This window comes from Schistocerca cancellata, chromosome 8 (genome assembly GCF_023864275.1).
Source record: "Schistocerca cancellata isolate TAMUIC-IGC-003103 chromosome 8, iqSchCanc2.1, whole genome shotgun sequence".
Lineage (NCBI taxonomy): Eukaryota > Metazoa > Arthropoda > Insecta > Orthoptera > Acrididae > Schistocerca > Schistocerca cancellata.
This window is the reverse complement of record NC_064633.1, coordinates 188,853,205-188,875,051: the sequence shown is the minus strand read 5'-3', so window position 1 is coordinate 188,875,051 and position 21,847 is coordinate 188,853,205. Positions and strand designations below refer to the sequence as shown.

Sequence of the window (21,847 nt, the reverse complement as noted above, 5' to 3'; positions counted from 1 at the left end):
GATATAGTTCGTTGCGTTTGGTCTGGGCGGACGCTACAAGACATCCGTTCAAGTTGATCATTCTTTCCTTTATTCATTTTTTTTATTATTATTACAGAGGGCAAGCAGCCCTCTGACCGAACACCCTGAGTTACCGTGCCGGCATCCATCTGAGTCACCGAGGGCACAGAGGATAGTGCGACTGCAGAGGCTTATCCCGGTCGGGGCACACATTTGCAGCTGCCCCCATTCATATATATCAACACCTGCCGGCAGTTAAGAGTTTCAGTTTAATTATTATTTTATTCTAGAGAAGCTGCACGATCATCAATGGTATCTGTTCTTTCGGGAGAGATACCATCTTCATATACTTCAGACGTCTTTCAGTAAACAATAGGCTAGCCCTGACTGGTGGCACAGTGGCTAGCGTCGCGACCTGTGACTTTTGTGTCCCGTATTCGAAACCAGTCTACTTTTTTTATATATTTTATTTCAGTTTTTCCATTTATCTACCCCTGTCCGTAGAGATTTATTACATGAATATTTATTATCAAGTTAGGGGATGTTTCCAGAATGAGATTTTCACTCTGCAGCGGAGTGTGCGCTGATATGAAACTCCCTGGCAGATTAAAACTGTGTGCCCGACCGAGACTCGAACTCGGGACCTTTGCCTTTCGCGGGCAAGTGCTCCACCAACTGAGCTACCGAAGCACGACTCACGTCCGGTACTCACAGCTTTACTTCTGCCAGTACCTCGTCTCCTACCTTCCAAACTTTACAGAAGCTCTCCTGCGAAACTTGCAGAACTAGCACTCCCGAAAGAAAGGATATTGCGGAGACATGGCTTAGCCACAGCCTGGGGGATGTTTCCAGAATGAGATTTTCACTCTGCAGCGGAGTGTGCGCTGATATGAAACTTCCTGGCAGATTAAAACTGTGTGCCCGACCGAGACTAGAACTCGGGACCTTTGCCTTTCGCGGGCAAGTGCTCTACCAACTGAGCTACCGAAGCACGACTCACGTCCGGTACTCACAGCTTTACTTCTGCCAGTACCTCGTCTCCTACCTTCCAAACTTTACAGAAGCTCTCCTGCGAACTTGCAGAACTTGCAGGAGAGCTTCTGTAAAGTTTGGAAGGTAGGAGACGAGGTACTGGCAGAAGTAAAGCTGTGAGTACCGGACGTGAGTCGTGCTTCGGTAGCTCAGTTGGTAGAGCACTTACCCGCGAAAGGCAAAGGTCCCGAGTTCGAGTCTCGGTCGGGCACACAGTTTTAATCTGCCAGGAAGTTTCAAGTTAGGGGATGTTTTTCTTGTTGTTGTTGTTGTTGTTGTGGTCTTCAGCCCGAAGACTGATTTGATGCAGCTCTCCATGTTACTCTATCCGGCGCGAGGCTCTTCATCTCCGAATAATTATTGCAACCGCCATCCTTCTGAATCTGCTTACTGTTTTCATCTCTCGGTCTCACTCTATGATTTGTACCCTCCACACTTCCCCCCAATACTAAATTGGTGATCCCTTGATATCTCAGAATGTGTCTTATCAATCGATCCCTTCTTTTAGTCAATTTGTGCCACAAATTTCTTGTCTTCCCAATTCTATTTAGTACCTCCTCATTAGTTACGTCATCTACTCATCTAATCTTCAACATTCTTCTGTAGCGCCGGCCGAAGTGGCCAAGCGGTTCGAGGCGCTTCAGTCTGGAACCGTGCGACCGCTACGGTCGCAGGTTCGAATCCTGCCTCGGGCATGGATGTGTGCGATGTCCTTAGGTTAGTTGGCTTTAAGTAGTTCTAAGTTCTAGGGGACTAATGACCTCAGAAGTTAAGTCCCATACTGCTCAGAGCCATTTGAAACATTCTATTTCGAAAGCTTCTACTCTTTTTTTGTTTAAACTGTTCGTCGTCCATGTTTCACTTCCACATACAGTGCTTCATTTCAGATACACTCAGGAAAAACTACATAGCACTTCAATATACATTCGATGTTAACAAATTTCTCTTTTTCAGAAATGGTTTCCTTCGCACTGCCAATCTACATTTTATATCCCCTCTACTTCGGCCCAAATAGCAAAACTCATCTACTACTTTAAGTGCTTCGTTTCCTAATCTAATTCCTTAATACCTGATTTAATTCGACTACTTTACATTATCCTTGTTTTGCTTTTGTCGATTTTCGCCTATCCTTCTTTATATCCATTCCATTCAGCTGCTCTTCCAAGTCCTTCGCTGTCTCTGACGTTGGCAAATCACAATGTTTTTGTTTGATTTCCCTGAAGTTTAACTCCTACTCCAGATTTTTCTTTGGCTTCCTTTAGTGCTTTTCAGTGTGCAGACTAAAAAAACGTCGGCGATAGGCTACAACGCTGCCTCAGTCCCTTCTCAACCACTGCTTCCCTTTCATATCCCTCGACTCTTACTGCTGCCGTCTGGTTTCTGTACAAGTTGTAAACAGCCTTTCATACCCTGTATTTTATCCCTGTTATCTTAAGAATTTCAAAGAGAGTATTCCAGCCAACATTTTCAAAAGCTTTGTCTAAGTCTGCAAATGCTGCAAACGTTTTTTTTGTTTTTTTTTTCCTTAACCTATCTTCTAAGATAAGTCGTATAGTCAGAAATGCCTCGTGTGTTTCTACATTTCTCCGGAATCCAAAAAACAAGGATGGCTTCCTCCAGGTTTCCCATTCTTTTGTATAGAATTCGTGTAAGTATTTTGCAATCTTGAATAATTAAACTGATCCAGAATGATATTTTCACTCTGCAGCGGAGTGTGCGCTGATATGAAACTCCTGGCAGATTAAAACTGTGTTCCCGACCGAGACTCGAACTCGGGACCTTTGCCTTTCGCGGGCAAGTGCTCTACCAACTGAGCTACCGAAGCACGACTCACGCCCGGTACTCACAGCTTTACTTCTGCCAGTACCTCGTCTCCTACCTTCCAAACTTTACAGAAGCTCTCCTGCGAACCCTGCAGAACTAGCACTCCTGAAAGAAAGGATATTGCGGAGACATGGCTTAGCCACAGCCTGGGGGATGTTTCCAGAATGAGATTTTCACTCTGCAGCGGAGTGTGCGCTGATATGAAACTTCCTGGCAGATTAAAACTGTGTGCCCGACCGAACTCGGGACCTTTGCCTTTCGCGGGCAAGTGCTCTACCATCCGAGCTACCGAAGCACGACTCACGCCTAGTCCTCACAGTTTCACTTCTGCCTTTGCAGGAGCAGAGAGTTAGAGTCTCGGTCGGGCACACAGTTTTAATCTGCTAGGAAGTTTCAATTAAACTGATGGTTCGGTATTTTTCACACCTGTCAGCAGCTGCTTTCTTCGGAACTGCAGTTATTATATTCTTCTTGAAGTCTAAGGCTATTTCTACTGTCTCATAATCTTGCATAACAGATGGAACAGTTTTGTCATGGCTGGTTCTCCTAAGACTAAAAGTAGTTATGATGGTATATCGCCTACAATCAGGGCCTTGTTTCGACTTAGGTCTTTGAGACCTCTGTCAAATTCTTCTCACAGGATCATATCTCTCATCTCTTCTTCATTTACGTCCACTTCCCTTTCTACAATGCTGCCTTCAAGTTTATCTCCTTCCACCTTTCAGCTTTCCCTTCTTTGCCTAGGACTGGTTTTCCATCTGAAATCTTAATATCCACACACGTGCTCCTCGTTCCCCAAAAGCCTCATTAATTCTCCTGAAGGTGATATCTATCTTCCCCTAATGAAATATCCTTCTAAATCCATACATTTGTGCTCTAGCCATTCTGCTTAGCTATTTTGCACTTCTTGTCAATCTCATTTCCTAAACGTGTGTAATCCCATTTTGCTGTTTCGTTTGTTGCATTTTTGTTTTCTCGTTTCATTAATTAATTTCAGTATCCCTTGTGTTATGCAACGATTCCTACCTGATCCTCTGATACCTCCACTATTTCATCTCTTAAAGCTCCCCATTCGTTTTTAACTGTCTTTCTTTCCCTTTTTCTAATCCAGGTTCCATCTCCTTAATTTCCAAATTCTTTCCGATTTCTTCAGTTTTAATCTACAGATCATAACTAATAAACTATCGTCATTGTCTATATGAGCCCCTGAAAATGTTCTACAATATAAAAACTGGTTTTTAAATCTCTGTCTTACCATCATATAATCAGTGTGAAATGTTCCGATGTTTCTAAGTCTCTTCCACATATGCAACCTTCTTTCATGATTTTAAACCAACTGTTAGCGAAGATTAAATTATACTCTGTGCAAAACCCTACCAGGCGGCTTCCTCTTTCATTCCTTAGCGCCAGTCTACGTTCATCTTCTATTTTTCCTTCCCTTCCTTTTCCTACTGTCGAATTTTAGGCCCAAATCACTATTAAATTTTCGTCTCCCTTAACTAACTTAATAATTTCTTTTATCTCGTCATATATTTCTTCAATGTTTTCATCACCTGCGGAGCTAATTGGCATATAAACTTGCACTACTGTGGATAGGGGGATACAAGGGCGTTATATTAATTATAAATATACAACTGCGTTTTACAATAAGTGTCAGACATTTATTATATAATACGTGTGTCTATGTCACTTTCTGGGTTTTCAACCTATTTAAATTCTCGTATTCTTATATTTCATTTTTGTATCAGTTCTCAGTTCATATAATTTGTTCTCATGTTTATTCTTCAGGAAGATTTGGTGCATTCCCTTGGATGATGATTCAAGATATACCACAGAAATTTCACCGAAAAACAGTACGAAATTATTTTTTCTATCTATTTCATAGATTTTTTTTTCTATTCATTGATTCAGGTCACATACAGTGACTTCACGAATGAGGACAACGTGACTTCAGTATATATTGGAATAAATTCGGAGATGGGTAGATAAATGGAAAACAAAAATAAAAGTAATAATAGTGTTTCGCGACGCAAACCACTGTATCACTGCCTCAATTGAAATATTTATTCGCTAAAAAACACATAAAGTACCTCGAAATCGTTGAACGTCATTTTCTCAGGAAAGGTCGAGTACCTACGGATAATCAAAGACACGTCATTATTTGGAACTCTCTTCCACTGAGCGAAGTTTAAGGGAAATCAGGTTATGGCAGTGGCCGTGTCCTCATCGTCATTAGCGTTCGACAGAGCACATCGTTTGGTCGGGCGATAAAGTACACAACAGTGGGGTCAAAGCGCTGTGATAGTTTTGGGGCATCCATGAGTCCTCACAAGAGGACCAGGCCCGCACGCACGGTTGGCGAATAGAGAACAGCTGCCGCACTGGCCGCGGACTTGGCGCCACACGCACGGAGCCGAGCGAGCGCGCGCGCCGCTGCCGCGCTGTGCCGTCCGCCGAGGTCTGCGTCGGGCGGCGCACTGTGGCCGGCGAAAGCCGTGGCTGCGGCTGCGGCTGCGCGCCTTTGCAGGAGCAGAGAGACCACTTTCTCCTGGACGGCCTACTTGGCCGACTCCCACGGCGCCGCTTCCGTGGCACGCCGCGGCGAGCAGCATAGCACAGATCACACCGCACCGTGTCGCGTGGCACTGTCATGGCAAGTACTGTCCCACAGGACTCCATACATGGACCATTATTACGCGACTAAAGTTTTGAGTGGAGCTGTGAAAGGACGGATCCTTCCCTTCCATGTAGATCGCCGGCTCCCTGGACCGACAAAGAAATAACGATAAATTCTACGAGAGTGAAACCACGAAATTAATTGTCGAGATTTCATCAACATCCCTTAACAAGACTTCATGTGAATTTGTTTGTTTCTGTGACACGTTATTAAAATATCTCGAAACCCGTAACGACCTCTCAGGTAGCAATAAGTATGCAAGGCGGGAACCTCTGTCTTTGACTGGAAAAATACAATATTAAGATATTGAACTTGCAGTTGAAAAATTTAGTCTATAAGATCAAGTCAACCTGGATCAGCTATATGAAGAATTTTTAGTTGTGAAAGATAACTTTGCTGACTGCATCACGAAGGATGGTGATGTGACTAAGAGCGTGAAATTCTTCACACTGGTGCATCAACAAAAAAGTGACGAAATCTATCGGCTCATATGTGATATACTAACCACACCATATTGGAATGCATTTGTGGAACGAATGTTTTCGATTATGAAGAATAGGTGGATTGTTGTTAGGAACAGATGTTACACAGAATTCATAAAATCAGAGCTTCACATTGTAATAAATTTTGACATGTCCTGCAAAGACTTTTTAATCTACTAAAGAATGACACTAAATTTCTAAATAAAGATAAATCAGTTTCAAAATACCACAGTGATACGAAGCAATAGGGTTTAAGACGTAACGTGAATATTTTTGATCTAAAATAGCATTTAATAAAAGTTGAAACGCATGAGTCGTCAAAACATATATTCATGAAAATTCTTCCTTTTTTGAGAAGAGAATGTCAACCCTAGCCAACACGCACGTGCGTATTGGCAGCTGTCACCAACCTGACAACCAGTACAGGCAGACCAATGGCGTCCCGAATGCAGTTGAGAATATGGCACATACGACAACTGATAATACGGACCATTTACAGGATGTACCTTAAAACTGCAAAAAACTTCTGAATGTTATGTCTGTCCATCACGTAACGTCCGCATGTCTTCGCACTTCAATCCAAAGGTGAGCGTCCCACCTCAGTAAGTTGTAGACGAAAGGTTCACATCCATGTTCTTCCAATCACTCTTAGTGAATCTTTATTGTAAAATAGAGCATATGCTCCTTAAACACAAAGTCTTGCGGAATGAAAAACGTAAACAGTTGTATGTAAGCTCCTTTATTTGGAGCCGCAACCGGCTTCGTAGATAAGGCCGCATCTTCAGGTGGGTACATAAATTACGTCATATGACATCCTAATGAAGGGGTGGAGAGAAGAGACAACATTCACTGTCCGTATAATAGTGATCCGCGAAATGAGCGTACTGTTAAAATTGTACGTAAGTTGAATGGAGTCATCAATATCCCCCGAAAATCGAGCCAAGACAAAATTAAGGAATAAGATCTCATCGCGCGATATGAGTTCCAGCATGTAGGCTAACAAGTTGTTGCTGCACCTCATAAGGTGCGATGACCAAAGTTCAGGAATAAGATGTCACCCCATCCTATAAGCTCCAGCAACGACATGTAGACTAACAGTTTGTTGCTGGAGGTCATCCGGTGCGATGAGATCTCGTTCCTGAATTTTGATTCTGGCCCGATTTTCCAGGGATGTTGTTGGGGCCATTCAGTCTATGCATAATTTTAAAATACGCTCAGTTGTTGGATTACTTTTATTTGGACAGTGAATGTTAGGTCCCTTAGCCAGCCCCACATTTCGGTTTGACGAGACATAATTTATATACTCATCTGCAGATGTGGCTTTAAGCTTCGAATTTGATAATTCCAGTAAAAGTTGTTACGTACAACTGACCACGGTTTTCATTCCACTAGATGTACATTTACAGCTGCAGTTGCCCTGAAGACAAGCTGCAATTGCCCTGAATACAAAGTTGTTTGCTAACATAAAGTGAAGGTTACTTTCCTCCTACCACCAAAGACTAACACGCTCTTTGGCTCCGTGAACCATGACTTGATTCCACGGAAAGCAAACATGTGTGGTTTGTCGTATATAGGACGTACCTTACGTGCAGTTCAAGAACTCTGCGCGGAACATCGACGCTATACCCGCCTGATACAGCCTCATAACGTTGCTGGGGCCATGCGCTGAATACAGGTAAAAGATGCTATGGACTCCAAAAACGTACATATTTTACTGTTTCAGCCTTCTTTGATTCCATTTGCAGGGAAACTATTGAATTATTTAATGAATTGTATCATTTTAACCCAACAAAGTGTTCAATCCGGCAATGGCGATAGTTAACCCTGTGTTGCAAAGTGTCGACCAGAATTCGTGAAACGAAGTATGTTCTCACAGCTGTAGTAAAGTCGCAAATGTAAAAATTTAACAATAACTATACAGGAAACTCGAAACAGATTCGTATATAGAGTCCACTAGCTGACAATGCCAGCCGCAAACCGATGTAATTCACCATGACTGCCTTGCAGAAGAACGCCGCGTAGTATGCCTCCACAAAGTCTGCAGATTGAATTACCGTAATGCTCTAGAGCACGCAGGTGAGAGAGGGTCTCACTCACAACGTTCAGAGTTTTTTCTCATAGGCGTGAATGTTTGAAAGTCAGAAGAAGAGACAACTAGGTCATAAATAGAAAAGGAAATAAATTTGCTAATTACTAGATCACGAGATAAAGTCTTTCACTTCTTATATGTTGTGAAAGCGATATAAGTAATGTTGTGAACCTGGGACTAGTTGCCATGATGTAATGTCACTGTGGCCTAAACAAAAACTCAATAATGATTTCTGAAAGAACGGATTAATTACTCCCATTACTGCAACAGGCGCTTCCTATCCTGATCATACATGTCATTCAGCCGATTCATCAGCATCACTCTTCCTTGCACCCAAGATTTCACGTACCAATATGTCTGTGGTCAGCCTGTAGCGTTTCACTGTTCAAAACACAAAATTCTCTTGAAAAAACGTAAAGTTCTTTCGGGTTTCAGTGAATAAGTATTTAACAGTTGTCACGCTCATAGGAACTAATGTTCTCGCGGTCTATAAATGAGGTTCCAGATTACACTTATAAAACAGAAATAGTACTCTTTGATTATCATTTAGCCGTCGTAATCAAGATCAACAGAGCTGAAAGATCATAAAAAGCAATTAATGAGCTATTCAAACGTGTTACTGACCGGTTCTCTGTAAATCTGATCTATCACATAACTTAGAAAAAAGAACAGTAGATTCAGTTCTGTGCAAGGCAAAATATTTAACCATCAATAACTAGAGGGGGAAAGTAAATATATAGAACTAACTATCCAATATTTCTGTACGTGCGTATTGTTCAGAACTTGAATTGTCACAGACATCAAACGCATGAGTTTAGCAACAAATTCTATACATGAATCTGCTAATTGTGGTCGTGAACGCATTAGAAAATTGCCTTAATTTGTATATTTCCATTCATTGACGACATGTGGAATAATTTTCTGGGGAAATTGTACACATAGACGCAAAGTATTCATTGCACAGAATTTTTGGAGTCTCGGATTGCAAGTGCCGCTCTGGGCTGGTGCAAAAATAAAATTCTCGAAATTGATGTAGGCTATTGTTTAAAAAAATTGGTATATTTAAAATAACCTTACAACACATTCATTGTCTTGTGAACCTTTTTGTGAAGCGTCGGACACAATTCGAAAATAATAGCAGACTAGGTAAATATAACACTAGCAGCAATGATAGCTTCCACTATCCACAGCTTTACCTTACTCTTGAACAGACTGTAATCTAGTAAAACACCTAGGGTCATTATAAAGAATACTTATATGCATACAACAAATACGTGTTACAGGCTACTGATGATGTTTCATAAATAAATGGAAGCTAAACGCATATCGTATAAAAACAACAAACTTTTATTTAGTCGCAAAGACGGTCCACATCTCCAGGAAGATAATGATAATAGTATTTTAGTGGTAGCTGATGCCGTAATCTACTAAAAAATTATAGTAAGGCTCTCTTGAAGTCAGCCCGAAATTCATGGCAAACGGTACTTAATAATTACGGAACGTTAGGCTTAAATTGTTTCCCACATTGTGCTCACAGGTGCAGCGAGCGATGTGGGGTAGTGGTTAGCACACTGAACTCGCATTTTCCGTGATGTCCCTAAATCTCACCAGGCAAATGCGACCGTTGTCCTCGCTGTTTGGCCCCCTCCCCCCAATCAACCAATCAACCACTCAGAGTTGCACTTACACGCCACATCTAGAATTATTTGTTGGATACATACCAGACTCTCTTCTTCTTCTTCTTCAGCTTCTACCCTCTACAGCTCCCTAAAATATGACGTAATTTGTTACTTGGCGTTTTAGCACATGTCCTAACATCTTGGTCTTCCTTCGTGTCAATGACAAACTTTTTCCTCTACTCGTCGATTCAGCAGAGAACCTCCTCGCGTCTTATCAGTCGATCTAATTTTCTACAATCTCTACAGCAGCGCATTTCAAACACTTAGATTCCCTTTTTCCCAGTTTTTCCGTAGTCCATGTTTCACTTCCACAGGATGCTGTGCTCTAACTGTCTATTCTCAGAGATTTCTTCCTCGAATCAAAACCGATGTTTAGTAGTGTTAGACTCCTTTTGGCCAGGATTGCTCTCTTTGATCAGGCTGCTTTTTATGTCCTTGATTCGCCCATCATGTACTGTTTTTCCTCCAAGGTAGCAGAATTGCTTCACTTCATCTATGTCGTGGTCCCCCAGTTATGATGTTAAGTTGCTCGCTAATTCCATTTCTCCTATTCCTCATTACTTTAATCTTTATTCCGTTTACTCTCGATCCATATTCTGTGCTCGGTACATTGTTCATTCGTCTTAACAGGTCCTGCAGTTTTTCCTCCCTTCCAATGAGGATAATAATGTCATCATTAAACCATATCGTTTATATCCTTTCGCTGTGAATTTTAATCCCCCTTCTGAATCTTTTTTATATTCCCTTGACTGCTTTTACGATGTGTAGACTGAACAGTAAGGAAAGAAGGCTGCATCCATGTCTTACAACTTTCTACTCCGAGCAATTACTTCTTTTTTATTTTTACTAGAGCAGTTTACCAGCATCAAACTGCACCTTTTGTGAACAAAAGGCTAGTACTTCCCTTAGCCACAGGTACATTCATATGTTTCTATGTTCTCAAACATCCATAGTTAACTACAGAGAGAATATGGAAGGAACATACGAAGAGAGATACAATGTGATTTAAAAGATCTTTGGGCCTCAGAATGCCTAAGATCTTGGAACTAATTATGGAGACGCTTGACATATGCAAACATATTGTGCATATTCAGAGTCTCTACGAGTTCGTTTGCTAGGAGTTAAAGGTATCATCGTACATCTACATGACTACTCTCCTACCCATAATTAAGTTCTTGGCAGAGGATTCATCGAACCACATTTGAGCTACTCCTCTAACCATTCAGGTCTCAAACAGCGAGCGGAAAAAATGAACACTTAAAATATTTCCGTGCGAGCTCTGATTTCTCTTATTTTATTGTGATTATCATTTCTCCTTGTGTAGGTGGGTGCCAATAAAATATTTTCACACTCTCAGGAGAAAGTTTGTCATTTAAATCTAATGAAAAGGTCCCGCCGCAGCGAAGAAGTCCTTTGTTTTAATGACTGAAGCCTCTGTTCGTGTATCGCATCCGTAGCTCTCTCTCTCTGTCTCTCTCTCTCTCTCTCTCTCTCTCTCTCTCTCTTATTCCGCGATAGTACAAAACGAGCTGCCCTTCTTTGAACTTTTTCGATGTCCTCCGCCCATTCTACTTGATGTGAATCCGACACCAGACAGCAGTGCTTCAAAAGATGGCGAAGTCTAAGCGTAGTGTAAGCAATCTCTGTAGTAGACCTGTTACATTTTCAAAGTGTTCTGCAAATAAATCGCAGTCTTTGGTTTGCTTTTTCCACACCATTATCTATGTGATCGTTCTAATTTAAGTTATTCGTCATTGCAATCCCTAATATTCAGTTAAGTTTAGAGCCTTTAGATTTACGTGGTTTATCGTTCAACGCTATACGGGCGCATAGAAATATTTTTTCTCGTCATTACTTGCAATAAACATAATCAATCCCACATGCTATTTGTTCAGTGGTTTTTAAGGTGTGTTGTGTAATCATCCCACAGGTTATTTAAATTGAGAGCGAAAGCTGAGGAATTAAACTTAATATCTGCGTGGGTGTTTAAATTCCATGGACAGATTATTCTGAGTAAGATCTATATTTTACTTCACATCTCCAGTCTAACAAAGATCAAACTTCAGTTATTTTCACTTGCTCTACATTCATAATCTGAAATATTCCCGGACTGTATTTGCAACAGCTAAACCGAGGCATTATAACGAATACTCCTGAATTTCTGAGCAGACCCATGCGGTATATCTGTGGCGGTTATTGGAAGCTACTTAGTCTTCTCCGGCGTGCACTGTACCAGAAAGAAAAATTTTCACTGAGCTGAGTCCTGTCTCGGAATTAATGTCACGCATTACAGCGGGTGGTTATGTGTGCGTCTCTCTCTCTCTCTCTCTCTCTCTCTCTCTCTCTCTCTCTCTGTGTGTGTGTGTGTGTGTGTGTGTGTGTGTGTGTGTGTGTGTCTGTGTGTGTTCGAACGAAGCATTATATGACAGAATTCACTAAATATTTCCGAATTACGTAAAATAGTGTTGCTTAGTTATGAAAGTCTCACAGAGAATGCTGCAAACGATCTATGAAGGATGAATAACTCATTAAGCCAAATATGAAAGCGAGTCTGACAACTAAATGCAGCAGTCGTTAGGAAAGCAAATAGTGTTTCGCATGTGGGTAGTGTGTGCCCACTGTTGTAGCAGCTGGCCATTCATTCTGTATGTTCACTGAGGTGAAGGTGCCTTTTGCCGTTGGTAATGTGAAATAATTCAAGTAGAGAGGGTAATAAGTTCGTAGCACGAAAGCGGTTACTCCAAGTTATAATGGCCTAACATGCGAAGAATGAATCGCTTAGTGAAGTTAGAAGACAGACGGCTGACATTCCTTGTAGAGAATTTCTACAGAGTGGTACAGGAATCCAGGTCAGGAGCGACGAGCTTCAATCTCTTCCTGAAAATGACGACGGTGACCACGTTCTGCGGAGTCTTCAGACTACAGCCATGGAACCATCAGGCTGCCCTGCAGCGTGAGGAGGATCTGTTTCCAGTGTACTTCGCCTGGAGCACTCTGTGTGTAAGTGCAGACACAGGAGGTACAGAGGGCGTACAGTCAGTAAAGGAACACATTTTTTTCTCGACCAAATTCGGTTAAAAATGCGGAATTTGTGTGGGACACTGTGGAATACTCCCGCTTCAGCGCCTCCTTCAAAATGGAGTCTGTAACGGAGATGTGTTCCTAGCAAAGAGTTTCTGTCGGCGAAAAATCAGAGTATCGCAGAATACAGAGGCATTTGCAGAATGTCCATACAGACCGTATAAAACCACGATGGGACGTTTGGCGAGGTCATTATCGCAACGAGATTGAAACAATATACAACGATCACCCCGAAAGGAAAAATGGTACGAAATAAGAATGACGTCACAGGATGGATTGATAATGTTTTTTTATTTTTTTTTTCGGGATACTTTCAGTATATTTTTGGACGAACGGCAAAAGAAAAAAAAACAAAAGTGTAATAATGGCAATAACTGTTCATGGTAAGCTAAACAGAATTGTTAAGGAAAGTTTTCGATGTTACTGGAAAGGTAAGCTTGCTGTGTGTAATAGAACTTTCGAGTATCGGGCTGAGACTTTGATTTTTAACGCAAAAACCGTTTAAAGTCTGATGGTTGCTCAAAAAGCTATGGAGAACCATATATTGGCAACAGACGAGGGTTTAATATGTAGTTATGGTTGTGATGTAATGTATGTACGAGGGAAATGGGACGATAATTTTTAATAACAAATGATACAAGGACCGATGATGGAAACAAAATTTTACTGACAATCTGTAATTACGCTGTATAAAGATGTACAGCAAAGCTAAAATATAATGTCGCTGAAGACGTCAGAGGGATCTTAATTCCAATGAACATTTTCGATTTTCTTTTATTCGGTGTTCTTGCAAGAGCGCCGGCCGGTGTGGCCGCGCGGTTCTAGGCGCTTCAGTCTGGAACCGCGTGACCGCTACGGTAGCAGGTTCGAATCCTGCCTCGGGCATGGATGTGTGTGATGTCCTTAGGTTACTTAGTTTTAAGTAGTTCTAAGTTCTGGGGGTCTGATGACCACAGCTGTTAAGTCCCATAGTGCTCAGAGCCATTTGAACCATTTGAACCTTGCAAGAGCTGCACGTTAAGTAAGGTCTGTCTGAATAATTCATGGCAAAATTTCTATACGTTACTGAAATATACTTCAAGAAAGTTCGAAGTATTGTCTTCCTGAGTTATTTGAAACCCAGTATACAAATATTAACTAGTGACGGAAGGGAAGAAAGCACAGCTAAAATGACCGATCGCCTTCCATTAGAATTGCACACGGCTTAAAATCATTATTAGCAGAACGGCAAAATCTGTCAAATCTAGGTAAAAGCAAAACTTCGAAAAGGTAACGCTTATTGGACGCCAGCTATAATTCCGACAGTGCGGCGTATGAAAATACAGCAAGGAATGTTAAATCGAACTTCTAAAACAATTGTAAGAAAATTATTTTATTTCTTTGTTGTGTTAAATATTTCATGGTTAGAATGAAAAAGAAAAAGGGTGTGGGTAAATGGATGCTAGATGGACTAAATTTAGATGTTCCTTGATTGCAAGAGAAAAGTGATGGGAACGGCGACAACCCAGAGGAATGTGGTAGGGTTTGGTCCTTATTGTCCCACAAATTCATAGCATGGAGATCTTCAAGGATGTAGCTCACATAGCAAGGCAAGAATGCATAATAATGTGTTTACGAAAAAGAGAGAGATATCCAAATGTTCCTTACAATGATCCTAAGTTAAACAGCCCCACTGACGTGCAATAAGTCAAAAACTCTCAAACACGTTTTCTTTTAAGAGACATAAAAACGTATCACGATCATGTAAGTGCATAATTTTCTTCATGTGATGCACCACAGCCTTATATTTGTTTAATGACATAGTAAAAGTTCCACCTAGGCTGTTGTTTACACATATTCACTTCATTAAATTCGCACAATTAACCAATTTTGGCTTTATAGGCCTTTCTCAAGTGCTGTAGATGTCAACATAGCGTAATATATCCAGTTATTTAGCAGCGGACATGACAGTTCTGAAATCGATCACAAATACGAGTAAGCATCAGAGTTAAAATAAATAATTTAAAACAAAATGTCTACTGACTGCAGTAACAGTAATCGTAGAAACGATTGTCACACTCTTAGATACTGTATGTGCTCACTTTCGTACCAGTTGTCAACTCTATCCACGTGCGAAACAGACAAATTAATGTACTCGTACATTCACTGAGGTGGACAACGTATTTATTAGACTATTATAGCCAGGAATCATGAAACAGAAGCTAGTTTACAATACTTGTTTTCATTGATCACGTTACTGTAACAAACTGTGCAGAAGTCAGATTTTACGGTACCGTATCACGTTCGTTAATATTAGTAATAAAAAGTATATCAATAGATATTCGTCAGCTGGAGTTTGCCACCAATAAATCATTTAGAACAGTTTTAGTTTTAGAACACTTTTAATCTGAACTCTATTAGAAGCTAAACGTTTTATGGCGTAAGTACCCGTGCTCTGCGGGTAGCGTCTTTCATTAGTAATCAAAACCTCCTCGGTCCCGGGTTCAAATCTCACTATTGCTTCAATTTTTAATAATAACCGGCACTGGAGGCCAAAGACTTCCGGTAAATCACCCTCATTCTACCATCGGCCTTTTCAAACAGGACGGAGGAGCGAACAGAGCTTCAGGACATACTCTTGTCGTTAGACTGGGAAACTGCCACTAAAAAGGTGGAACAATCAGCAATGATAAGCGGCATGAGGAATCAACTACATTAAACACATATAACGTGTATCCACGGGACATATGGGCTGTTGTTGTTGTTTGTTTGGGGGGAAGAGACCAAACAGCGAGGTTATCGGTCTCATCGGATGAGGGAAGGATGGGGAAGGAAGTCGGCCATACCCTTTCAAAGGTACCATCCCGGAATTTGCCTGGATCGATTTAGGGAAATCACGGAAAACCTAAATCAGGATGGCCGGACGCGGGATTGAACCGTCGTCCTCCCGAATGCGAGTCCAGTGCATATGGGCTGTAATTGATCAAAAGTTATGATCTCTCCATCGGCAAAAGATTACGAAATAGCGTCCATTTGGATCTCCGGGAGAGGACTGCCAAGTGGAACGTGCCCATGAGAAAATAATCGAACAACCAACGAAAGGATGGCGTTCTACGAGTCGAGGCGTGGAATGTCAGAAGCTTCAACGTGATAGGGAAGCTAGAAAATCTGGAAAGGATACTGCAAAGGCTCAATCCAGATATAGTACGAGTCAGTGAAGTGAAATTGAAAAAAAGATAAAAGTTTTTTGGTCAGTAGGAAATAGTATAATGGGAGTACGATTCGTTATGGATAGGAAGGTAGGGTAGAGAGTATGTTACTGTGTACAGCTCAGTGATTTTGTTGTTCCTACATACCAACGCCAATGATGACAGTTAAGGTATGAATGCCGACATCGCAAGCTGAAGATCAAAAGATAGAGAAAGTATACAAAAATATTGAGCGGCTAATGTAGTACCTACAGGTTGGTGAAAACCTAATTGTTATGCGGCTGTAGTGGAAGGATTAGAAGAAAGGGTAGCAGGAGAATATGGGCTTGGTATTAGGAATGAGAGAGGAGAAACACTATTTGACTTCTGCATTAAATTTTAGGTAGTAATAGCGAATATTCTCTTCAAGAATGACAAGAGGAAGAGGTATACTTGGAAAAGACCGGGAGATATCGGAATATTTCAGTTAGATTACGTTAATGTCAGATAGAGAATCCGAATTCAGATACTGGATTGTAAGACATACCCAGACTGCAATAGACTAGACCACAATTTATCAGAGATGAAGACTAGGCCGATACTTAAAAGATTAAACAAGAAGTATCGGTACATAAAGAAGTGAGATACAGAAATACTAGAGAATGACGAGATACGCTTGAAGTACTTTAACGCTATAGGAATAGCTCAGTATGCAGTACTGTTGGAGAGGAATGGACAACCCTAAAAAGTGCAATCACAGAAGTTGGAAAGAAAAACATTCGTAAAAAGAAGGTAACTACGAAGAAACCTTGGGTAACAGAAGAAATAATTCAACCGATCGATGAAAGAAGAACCGGCCGGTGTGGCCGAGCGGTTCTAGGTGCTTCAGTCTGGAACCGCGTGACCGCAACGGTCGCAGGTTCGAATCCTACCTCGGGCATGGATGTGTGTGATGTTCTTAGGTTAGTTAGGTTTAAGTAGTTCTAAGTTCTAGGGGACTGATGACCACAGATGTTAAGTCCCATAGTGCTCAGAGCCATTTTGATAAAAAAAGGAAGTACAAAAATATTCAGAGAAATTCAAGAATATAGAAACACAAGTCCCTGAGGAAGGAAATAAATAGGAAGTGCAGGGAAGATACACTAGTGGCCGTTAAAATTGCTACACCACGAACATGACGTGCTACAGACGCGAAATTTAACTGACAGGAAGAAGATGCTGTGATATGCAAATGATTAGCTTTTCAGACCATTCACACAAGGCTGGCGCCGGTAGCGACACCTACAAGATGCTGACATGAGGAAAGTTTCCAATCGATTTCTCATACACAAACAGCAGCTGAGCGGCGTTGCCTGGTGAAACGTTGTTGTGATGCCTCGTGTAAGGAGGAGAAATGCTTACCACCACGTTCCCGACTTTGATAAAGGTCGGATTGTAGCCTATCGCGATTGCGGTTTATCGTATCACGACATTGCTGCTCGCGTTGGTCGAGTTCCAATGACTGTTAGCAGAATATGAAATCGGTGGGTTCAGGAGGGCAATACGGAGCGCCGTGCTGGATCCCGACGGCCTCGTATCACTAGCAGTCGACATGACAGGCATCTTATCCGCATGGCTGTAGCGGATCGTGCAGACACGTCTCGATCCCTGAGTCAACATATGGGGACGTTTGCATGACAACAACCATCTGCACGAACAGTTCAACGACGTTTGCAGCCGCATGGACTATCAGCTCGGAGACCATGGCTGCGGATACCCTTGACGCTGCATCACAGACAGGAGCGCCTGCGATGGTGTACTCGACAACGAACCTGGGTGCACGAATGTTAAAACGTCATTATATCGGATGAATCCAGGTTCTGTTTACAGCATCGTGATGGTCGCTTCTGTGTTTGGCGACATCGCGGTGAACGCACATTGGAAGCGTGTATTCGTCATCGCCATACTGGCGGATCACCCGGCGTGATGGTATGGGGTTGCCATTGGTTACACGTATCGGTCACCTCTTGTTCGCACTGACGGCACTTTGAACAGTGGACGTTACTTTTCAGATGTCTTACGACCCGTGGCTCTACCCTTCATTCGATCCCTGCAGGATAATGCACGACCGCATGTTGCAGGTCCTGTACGGGCTTTTCCGGATACAGAAAATGTTCGACTGCTGCTCTGGTCAGCACATTCTCCAGATCTCACCAACTGAAAACGTCTGGTCAATGGTGGCCGGGCAACTGGATCGTCACAATACGCCAGTCACTACTCTTGATGAACTGTGGTATCGTGTTGAAGCTGCATGAGCAGCTGTACCTGTACACGCCATCCAAGCTCTGTTTGACTCAATGCCTAGGCGTATCAAGGCCGTTATTACGGCCAGGGGTGGTTGTTCTGGGTACTGATTTCTCAGGATCTATGCACCTAGTGTAAGACGAAATGGATGCATGCAAAATGTGAAGCAATCGGAAAAGAAATGATTGTCGGAAGGACTGATTCAGCATATAGGAAAGTCAAAAAGACCTTCGCAGAAATTAAAATCAACATTAAGAGAGGCGAGAGCGGGTAGGTGGAAAGAATCCACTGAAGGCCTTATGAGGGGAAGATTTGTCAGATGTGATAGCAGAAGAAACAAGAGTCGATTTAGAAGAGATCCAAGATCGAGTACAGTATTAGAACGAAAATTTAAGAGAGGATTTAAGTTTAAATAAGGCAAAAGGAATAGATAACATTCCATCAGAGTCTCTAAAATCACTGGGGGAATTGGTAATAAATCGACTGTTCACTTTGGTGTGTAGAATGTATAAGTCTGGTGACATACCATACGACTTTCGGAGAAACATCGTCCACACAATACCGAAGACCGCAAGAGAATTGTCGCACAATCAGCTTAACATTTCATATTTCCAAGTTGCTGACAAAAGAATAATATAGAGAAGAATGGCAAAGAAATCTGTGGATGTGTTCGATGACAATCAGTTTGGCTTTAGGAAAGGCAATTCTTACGTTGCAACTGATAATGGAAGTAAGACTAAAGGAGAATCAAGACACGTTCGTAGAATTTATCGAGCTGGAAAAAGCTTTCGACAATATAAAATGGTGCAACATGTTAGAAATTCTGAGAAAGGCGGGAGTAAGTTATAGGGAGAGACGGGTAAAATGAAATGTGGACGAGAGCCGGGATGGAATAATAAGAGTGGAGGACAAATAAAGAAGTGATCGGATGAATAAAGGAGTAAGACAAGGATGTAGCCTTTCGTACGTGTTGTACATAGAAGAAGAAATTATGGAAATCATAGAAAGGTTCGGGATTGGGATTATAATTTAAGGTAAAAGATAACAATGATACGATTCGCTGATGACATTGCTATCCTGACTGAAAGTGAAGAAGAATTATATGATCTGCTGAATGCAATGAACATTCTAATGAGTACAGAATAAGCACTGAGAATAAATCGAAGAAATAGGAAAGTAATGAGAAGTAGCTGAAATGAGAACAGCGAGAAGCTTAAAATCAGGATTTATGGTCAGGGAGTAGATGAAGTTAAGGAATTCTGTTGCCTGGGAAGCAAAGTAACAAATGACGGACGGAGCAAGGAGGACATTAAAAGCAGTCTGGTACTGTCAAAATGATCATTTCTGGCCAGGAGAAGTCTGTTAGTATCAAACATAGGTCTTAATTTTAGGAACAAATTTCTAAGAATGTACATTTGGAGCACAGCATTGTAAGGCAATGAAATATGAACTATGGGGAAACCGGAACAGAAGAGAATCGAAGCATTTGAATGTTGAAAATTAGGTGGACTGATACGGTGAGGAATGAGAAGGTTCTGCACAAAATCGGAGAGGAGAGGTATATGTGGAAAACATTGACAAGAAGAAGGGAGATGATGATAGGACCTCTGTTAAGACACCAGCGAAGGTACTAGACGGAGTTGTAGAGGGTAAAAGTTGTAGAGGAAGACAGAGATAGGAATACATCCAGCAAATAAATGAGGACGTTCCTTGCAAGTGCTACTCTGAGATGAAGAGGTTGGCACAGGCGAGGAATTCGTGGCCGACTGCTTCAAACCAGTCGGAAAACTGATGGCTCAAAAATATCCACGAAGCTTCAGGATTACAGTCGGATTACGTCGGACTTCTTGCCACGATATTTCAGCTGACAATCATTCAGCCATCGTCAGGTAAGTGTTTTGCACTTTTTATGTTTGCTGGAAAATTATTTTCTTGAATAATGGACACCTTTGTATTCCATGGTTAGCGATTTTTTAACCTTTGATTGGATTGTGCTTATTTCTAGTATTGATTCCGTAAAGTGAGCTGTTGGTTTGAAAAGACAATGATAAATTTCCCTAGGCCATAGGTATATTGGGAAGATGACATTCAAAATCATGATGGAGCGCCAAGGATGTGCATAGCTTAACGTAGCAGTATATCGAAATGTCTACAAATGCCTGCAGGAAATCTTTACGTAGTAGTGGATGTCAAATGATAAATATTAAAAAACGAGACGAAATATAACGATAACCTCAAATTAATAGCAAGGAAGGTGAGTGCAGTCTTGGAGTTGTAGGAAGCCTTTGGTGCCAGTGCGATGCATTTGTTAAGGAAACCGAAGTACACCGAAAATATTTTGCATGATTTTCAGGGATAATTTCTGATTATATTGGTACGAGGGACCTGTGGAATCCGTTGGCGTGATAGTAAGAATGCAATAATAAATTATCCTGCTTATTACCTACATTGTCTTCATTTCTATAAAAATACCTTCATAACATTGGAAAATCCTAGACACAGAATTGCAAAAACGTACAAAACAAGAAACAGTACGGAACAACCATGAAATACAAACCTACTGTGATATGGCTGCCGTCGCTGCTGGAAGAAATGATCACAGCATCTTTGTGCTACTCTTCCAGCATTAAGCGAACCCATAAGCGAGATATATATCGGCCGGGTCTCCATCAGTAAACCTGTCTAAACGGCTGCGTACCGTTGTTAACGTCCGCCTAACACTTCCGCAGAAACAAACATGAAACGTAGTTTACCAGCTTGAGAGAGAAGAGTAAAATGAGTAGTCCTTTTCTTGACAGCTGCTCTCCTGAATAAAATGAAACAAGTTTGGAAACAAACAAGACAAAAACTGCATATCGCCAACATTAGTACTACTATGCACATATTTTCAGTATAAGACAGATCTAAAGATATGTGGCACTAACATTGCACTATCATCTGAAACGAGCCATCAGAAGCCAGGGTTCCTGATACGAAAGTACTCAGAAAATATCCGTGAGCAATTTCTGAAATTTTGACGATGGAGTTAGGGTTCATCTTGTGTACTGCTGTTCCAGAATTTGGAGCTCCAAACAAGTGGACGCGACAGCAAATGTCCAACGCATCCTGACTCCCATCCCCCACTAACATAAAGCTGGAAGTATAATCCGCCAAAGGCTCTACTAGTTTGGTCATAACCATCTATAGCAAGCTAACGTACGTGCACAAGCGACAACATCGGCAGGCCCTTGCAAATCAGCAATATTGACTGGGTATGCCAGCTGCTATTAAAGCCGACCAACAGGCGACAGCAGGGAAACCGGTAAGATCGCACACTAACGCACAAACAAACCGCCAACACTATCTTACATTCTGAATTTGATACACGACCTATCGGACACAAAACGATGATGAACCTGTTTCAGGTATGCCAACGGTGGCCGAAAAGTCAACACCAGCACCCAGCAGCAGGCGCCGAGTAACAGCACCGCACAACGTCAAGCTATCGACCTGCATGATACTCACTACTAACAAAGCCTACCTTTGCATGACCT

At 41.6% G+C, this 21,847-nt stretch overlaps 1 protein-coding gene and 1 non-coding gene across 2 annotated transcripts in view; both read right to left on the bottom strand.

The window, feature by feature from the left end:
• LOC126095459 (lutropin-choriogonadotropic hormone receptor-like) overlaps window positions 1-21,847 on the bottom strand; it is a 669,001-nt gene that overhangs the window by 396,594 nt on the left and 250,560 nt on the right. The gene's annotated exons all lie outside the window — the stretch shown is intronic.
• On the bottom strand, window positions 2,783-2,857 carry Trnas-cga (transfer RNA serine (anticodon CGA)). The gene has a single exon. It is a non-coding gene; the product is annotated as a tRNA-Ser (tRNA).